Genomic DNA, 7,203 nt, shown 5'->3' with positions numbered 1-7,203 from the left:
CAAAAAGATTTCGACAACCATTTCTGCAAACTTGCTATTTTGTCTCATTTTTATTGTAGCACAGGCTGGTACCAAAGTTACACTTGTGTTTTACCAGCACAGGCTGGTGCCAAAGTATGAAGTGTATAGAGATATTTGTAATTATTTTAGTTATTCTTGTCTGTTTGCAAGCGAGACGTAATTTCTGTACAATGCTTCAGTAGCTAGAACAGTCTTCATGTTTCCTCTAAGGAAGGTTCAAGTCACTATGGTTCAGTAACTATGGTAGTTTTACAGGTTTCCTTCCAGCAGGACCGACGTCACTAAGGTTCAGTAGTTACGATGGTTTCGGAGGTATTCTTCCTACAGTGAGAGTTATTATGTTATATTTTCAATAAATAAGAGTTGCTTCCCAGTTGGGTTAGTCACTTTGGTTACAATGTCTTCAACAAATTCGAAAGCATAATTATGTAATTTTTCCATAAATACATATTACAGTGTTCAAAACGCCTTCACAGTGATATAAGTCTTTAATGGCAGAAAAATCATTGACCATTACAAACACAAAACAAAAACTCTCCAAATATTTTACCAATTCGAGAGACCTAATTTAATGACAGAAATAATTTTAGCAGAGCATCTTACAGCCTGACTGACACGTCTCCTGGCTGACACCTCTTCTGGCCGACACGTCGCCTGGCTGACACGTCTCCTGGCTGACACCTCTTCTGGCCGACACGTCGCCTGGCTGACACGTCTCCTGGCCAACACGTCGCCTGGCTGACACGTCTCCTGGCTGACACGTCTCCTGGCTGACACGTCTCCTGGCTGACACGTCTCCTGGCTGACACGTCTCCTGGCTGAGATGTCTCCTGGCCGACAAGTCTCCTTGTTAATGTCTCAGATAAACTTCTATTAATGAATATCATCTAATGTATAAAGTAGTTTAGATTGCAAATCTGTGACCTTTCATATTGATTTACAATGAAACATCGAAAATCGTACCAACCTTAATGGTTAAGTTGCAAAAGAATCAGTGAAAAAATGAATGAAGACAATATGACTTACGTCATATATGTGAGACCTGCTTGTGTCTGCTTACATAGCAGTGCTTGTTGTAGACAAACACCTGAGACCTGCTTGTCTCTCTTTACAAAACTGTGCTTGTTGTAGACAAACACCTGAGACCTGCTTGTCTCTGTTTACAAAACTGTGCTTGTTGTAGACAAACACCTGAAAGTAACTATCAAAAATAATCGCTTCTGTTCACTAGTTTATGGATTTGGTAAAACAGGAAGAGTAATATGAATCTGAATAATAACGATATTTTGCACAAATATGTTTACAGTTTACATGGAAATTAATAATCACATAATCACTTAAAACTCGCTGAAAAGAAAAGCTAACAGAGAAACAAAGGGACAGAAACAGAACATACACAGGAAAAAAACAAGGGAAGAAAGAACAATTAAGGGAATATGCACTGAAGAAGGAATCAAACACAAAAAACACACTGGAGAATGCAGGAAATAAGGAGAAAATAAGCACAATAAAGAAGGAAACTGAAAGAGAAGCTACGTTATGGAAAGAATACACACCAATTTAATGGTAACAAAGAAGGAACAAGCAAAGAAGCACAGAGCTTACATTCTTGAGGAAGAACATTAACCAGAAAGACAACGAATACCAGTGGGAAAGACAAGGAGCTCTAGTAAGAAAATAAGAACGAGCTCACTTTTACAGAAAGCCTTCAAACACATCAACTTGTGTCAATTATTTCAACAATCAATCTAAGTTAAGAAAAGAGCGGTGTCTACTCCTAAGATATTCAGGGATTTGCTGCCCATTGCGCTTAGAACAAGAAGTTTCCAGTATAAACCAACAGGTCAGAAAAGCTGAGCATCCTGACTACTACATCCAAGAAAGTTTGTACTAAGTCAAACAAAGAACTATTATAAAACAACTCCAGCGACTCCCAAAGAAAACATTGTTTTCCAAGAGATCATTCAGGAGAAAAGCGAATATTTAGCTATCATAATCTCCTGTCCTAATGAAGTAGACAATTGTTTCTCGAAAAAACTCATACAGGAATGTAAAAAGTCTTCGTCAAGACAGTGACCTTTACAGAGGGAAGACCTGGCGTCAGTGTCCACCTGGAATACTGGAACACAAGATCAGTGTCCACCTGGGTTACTGGAACACAAGACCTGGCGTCAGTGTCCACCTGGGTTACTGGAACACAAGACCTGGCGTCAGTATCCACCTGGGATATTGGAACACAGGACCTGGCGTCAGTGTCCACCTGGGATATTGGAACACAAGACCTGGCGTCAGTATCCACCTGGATATTGGAACACAAGACCTGGCGTCAGTGTCCACCTGGGATATTGGAACACAGGACCTGGCGTCAGTGTCCACCTGGGATATTGGAACACAAGACCTGGCGTCAGTATCCACCTGGGATATTGGAACACAAGACCTGCGTCAGTGTCCACCTTGGATATTGGAACACAAGACCTGGCGTCAGTGTCCACCTGGGATATTGGAAACACAGGACCTGGCGTCAGTGTCCACCTGGGATATTGGAACACAAGACCTGGCGTCAGTGTCCACCTGGGATATTGGAAACAGGACCTGGCGTCAAGACAGTGACCTTTACATTACAGAGGACCTGGCGTCAGGCTCCACCGGGGTTACTGGAACACAAGACCTGCCGTCAGTGTCCACCTGGGTTACTGGAACACAAGACCTGGCGTCAGTGTCCACCTGGGTTACTGGAACACAAGACCTGGCGTCAGTGTCCACCTGGGTTACTGGAACACAAGACCTGGCGTCAGTGTCCACCTGGGTTACTGGAACACAAGACCTGGCGTCAGTGTCCACCTGGGTTACTGGAACACAAGACCTGGCGTCAGTGTCCACCTGGGTTACTGGAACACAAGACCTGGCGTCAGTGTCCACCTGGGTTACTGGAACACAAGACCTGGCGTCAGTGTCCACCTGGGTTACTGGAACACAAGACCTGGCGTCAGTGTCCACCTGGGTTACTGGAACACAAGACCTGGCGTCAGTGTCCACCTGGGTTACTGGAACACAAGACCTGGCGTCAGTGTCCACCTGGGTTACTGGAACACAAGAGACCTTTGAAATACGGACAGACGAGCTCTGCTTTCTTCCAAAAATCAAGAAAATAAATATAAAAAACTAGAAACAAAGTAACTCTCTTACTCTATTGCTAGTTCATATTTTTTTATCTTTCCTTAATACTTATAATAATATAATGTTTAGCATATGTTAAGATTAGGTTCTTTATAACTTACCTTCTGTGATTTTGTACAGTGTCTGATGACAAAGTAAAGTTAACTCTGAAACTAGTCGTGAATTGATGTTTCAATAAATAAAGAAAATATAAATAAACAAATAAATGTATATATATAATTTTTTATTTATGATAATTTTTAAAAAAACTGATGTGAACCCCAAACACAGCATTTCCTCAAGAGAGGAACTTAACTTTTCAAGAGCGACCAATCCACGAAGCACTGTCCATATATGATATTAGAACACAAGTGTTGTAACATCATTATATACAGAAAGGTATAATTACAGGGAAGGACACAAAATTGAGCTCACTGTAATTATAACTTACTGGACTCGCTCGACACGTAGAGCAGCCAGACAAGAAGTACTCGTCTAGCCAGAGTACCATGGAGAGGCCACTCATTGTAAATTTAATTCTACTATTTATGTTTCATAGTTATTTATTTCATACTTCGGAATTTTCTGCATAATACTATGTATATTTATGCACGTTATGTATATCTCTTGTTATTCTGTGTAACAGTGTGTTAGTGTGTATGTCTGGTGTTACTGCGTATAGCGTTATGATAGTATATATCTTTCTGGTGTTACACAACGTTAACAATACTAGTAACACTGCTGTCTCCCTCTACGCCCTGTCACATGCCTTTTTAAATTTATAAATACAGGAGACACATACTTTTCTTTAAACAAGTTTCACTACGAACTCTTGCTTAGAGGAGGAAACTTCATTCGGCGTTTCGGTTTTGAATGTGAGCAGAGATAATTATTCAGTAAAAAAGGAGACGTTATCTACATTTCTCTCTCCAGTTTTTAGATTAAATGTGAATTATTCCAGCCAGGGTATTGTGACTTTTATTGACCACTGTGTTTAATGTGAACACTATATCCATGTGTCACTTTCCCTTTCCAATTTCACTTTTTCTCCTTAGTTATTCGTACTTTGGGCATAAGAATTATAAAATGCTTTGCAACACAAGGACACAGAGGAAGGAAGGAAACTTTACATAGACAATCTCTCACTTGGTGACCAAGCCTGAGGAATACACAGGTGGAGTGAGAACCGTAGGTGAGGTGCGGTTTTTAAGAAAAAATGCTTTGGGAAGTACGATTCCACCCAAATTTTAAAAAAGATAAATTATGAATGGAACCTTCCGTACCCGGGAACTAACATGGACATATACAATTTTGTATTTTTCAAAAAACATTACTGCCTGAGGAAATTTTTCAGAAAGGAAAAATAGATAAATTCCACTGTGTGCGTACCACTTATGGAGACTAAACCTGATTGATGATAAAATGGGTCCAATTTTTGTACGCTTATTTACTGTTTCTGAGCAATTGCAGGAAACTGCCTGGTAATAATTACCTCCATCCTATTCCCCCGCCTGCCCCCCCAACCGCCCAAATGTCTGCTTTGGGACTTGAGCTCTAGTTTTTTGGTTCCAGTTTTGAACCACCCCCATTTTCCCTGTGGGCCTGAAATTTTCCCCTGGGGTTTCAGTTTGGGGGACCGGGGAGCAGTGGGCTACTAGTTTTTTTTTTAAACCCTTTTTCTTGACCCTGGGGAGTGCTACTTATTTCCCCTTTTTTAGGTTTTGTCCTTTCATTTTCGAGTAGTAGCTACTATTTCCTTTAGGACTTCGCCCTTTGGATTTTAAAGTAGAAAATTAATAATCCCTTTGAAGCTGTAGCCCCTGAACCCAAAAAAAGTTGTATATTTTGGGAATCGAAAAAATACTAGTTTTTTTAGGGTTTGGGGTCTTGTACTTGAGTTGTAGTTTTCTAGATCATGGTCGAGTGTTGCCTACCCGTAATAATGCCTTCATCTACTGCATCTCATCTGACTCCATCTGACTGCCAGAGTTTCGGGATTCCCCTTTGAAAAAGTCCCAAGCGCCTGCTTCAGACTGGGGGACCAATTATCTCACCTGTAACTCTTTCTGTGGGTAAAAAAGAATTACCAATTTGGGGAACAAAAATTTTAAGATTAAAGGGTTTCGTATATTTCGACCCCCGCCCGGGACCCTTTCTTCAAAGTTATCTCTTCTGTAATTCAGAAATGAGGGTCCAGTTACACCTACTTTCCAGTTTTGTTTTATCGTCTTGCCTGGTAAAACCACTGGGGGGAAAAACTTCAAAAAATTGATTTCAAGAAATAAATGACAGATTGAAAAGTTTTTGGGCGGGGAAACCCGGCCGAGTTTAAAACCCCAGTGGGTTACCAAGCCCATAGAAAATTTAAGATTCACCCAAACCGGGGATTTTTCCCCAAAATTAAGGAAAATTTAAAGGCACCTCTGTGACCAAAATACCTAGTTGGATGAATCTTTTGTGGCTAGCTGGTCTAGTTAACGCGACGGGCGGGGTTTTTGGACTTTGGGCCCGCGGGTTCAACCCTCCCGGGGGTATGGTTTATTTGCAATCGTTTTATTACGATTTCTTGAGTCATGGGGAGGAGTAAAGGGTTTTTGGGACCCAGAGTTCGTCAGGGCCACCCCAGCTGGAGATTGTCTGTAAAACCTTCGAATTTTTCACAGAGGGCCGGCAACCTTCCCGGTGTAAAATATACCTAGTTGGATGAATCTTATTGTGGCTAGCTGGTTTTAGTGGCTAACGCGAGGGCTGGAGTTTTGAGACTCTAGGGACTGCGGGTTAATCCGGCGGGGGGTAGGGTTTTTTCCCAAAATAAAGTTTCCCTTTATGTGTCTTTAATTCATCAACCCCTTTATAAACCCCCTTGGATCCTTGAAGCTATAACCTTCCAATTTCAGATTGTTGATTTTTAACTTTGCCTGGGAGTCGAGCTTTACCCAGACCCCCGGCCACACCCAGGCCAGACTCCAGCCGACCCCCAGCTAGCCCCCGGGCTACGACTCCCACGCTGGCCCGGACCCGGCTACGACCCCGGCCCGACCCTGGCCACGACCCCTTTACCCCCTAGGGACTCCCGGCTACCGACCCCTGGCTACGACCCCGGCTACGACTCCTAGCCACGACCCTGGCTCCCGGACTCCGGCCGCCCTTGACCCCTGGCTACGACCCTGGTTACGACTCCCTGGCGACTCCTGGTTTTACGACTCTTGGCTACGACCCCTTGGCTACGACTTTTAGCCCACCGACTCCTGGCTAGACCTGGCTACGACCCCCGGCCCACGACCCCAGCTACGACTCCGGCTGGGGGACTTTGGTTACGACCCGGCTAGCCCCCCCGCCAGACTCCTGGCTACGACCCCGGCTACGACCTGGCTCGCCCCTTAGCTACGACCCGGCCCGGCGACCCCGGGCTCGACCCCCGGCTACGCCCCCGGCTACGACCCCCGGCTACGCCCCCAGCTCCGACCCCCGGCCCACGACCCCTTCATGACCCCTGGCTACGACTCACTACGACTCCGGGCCCTTTGACTTTTACATGACCCCGGGCTACGACTCCTGGGCCAGACTCCTGGCTGACTCTTGCCTACGACCCCCGGGGCCCTTACGACCCCTGCTAGACCCCTGGCTACGACCCCTTGCCACGACTTTTTGGCTACGACCCCTGGCAGACTCTGGGCTACGACCCGGCTAGCCCCCGGGCCACGAAATTTCCAGCTACGATTTCCGGGCTGACCCCCAGCATGACTCCCGGCCCGACTTGGCTGCCCTCCCAGACTCCTCCCACACCCTGGCCGACTCTGGCTAGACTCCCACAGACCCACCCCACGATTTGGCTAGACCCCGGGGCCACGACCCCGGCCGACTCGGGCCCATGCCCTCCGGGCCCAGACTCCCACCCACGACTACCCACGACCCCCAGCTACGATTTCCGGCAGACTCCGGGCCAGACTTTTGGCCAGCCCTCACGACCCCCGGCTACGACCCCCAGCTACGACCCAGCTACGACTCCAAAAGGCCAACCCCACG

This window comes from Cherax quadricarinatus, chromosome 1 (assembly GCF_038502225.1).
Source record: "Cherax quadricarinatus isolate ZL_2023a chromosome 1, ASM3850222v1, whole genome shotgun sequence".
Taxonomy (NCBI): Eukaryota; Metazoa; Arthropoda; class Malacostraca; order Decapoda; family Parastacidae; genus Cherax; species Cherax quadricarinatus.
This window is presented reverse-complemented; position numbering follows the sequence as displayed.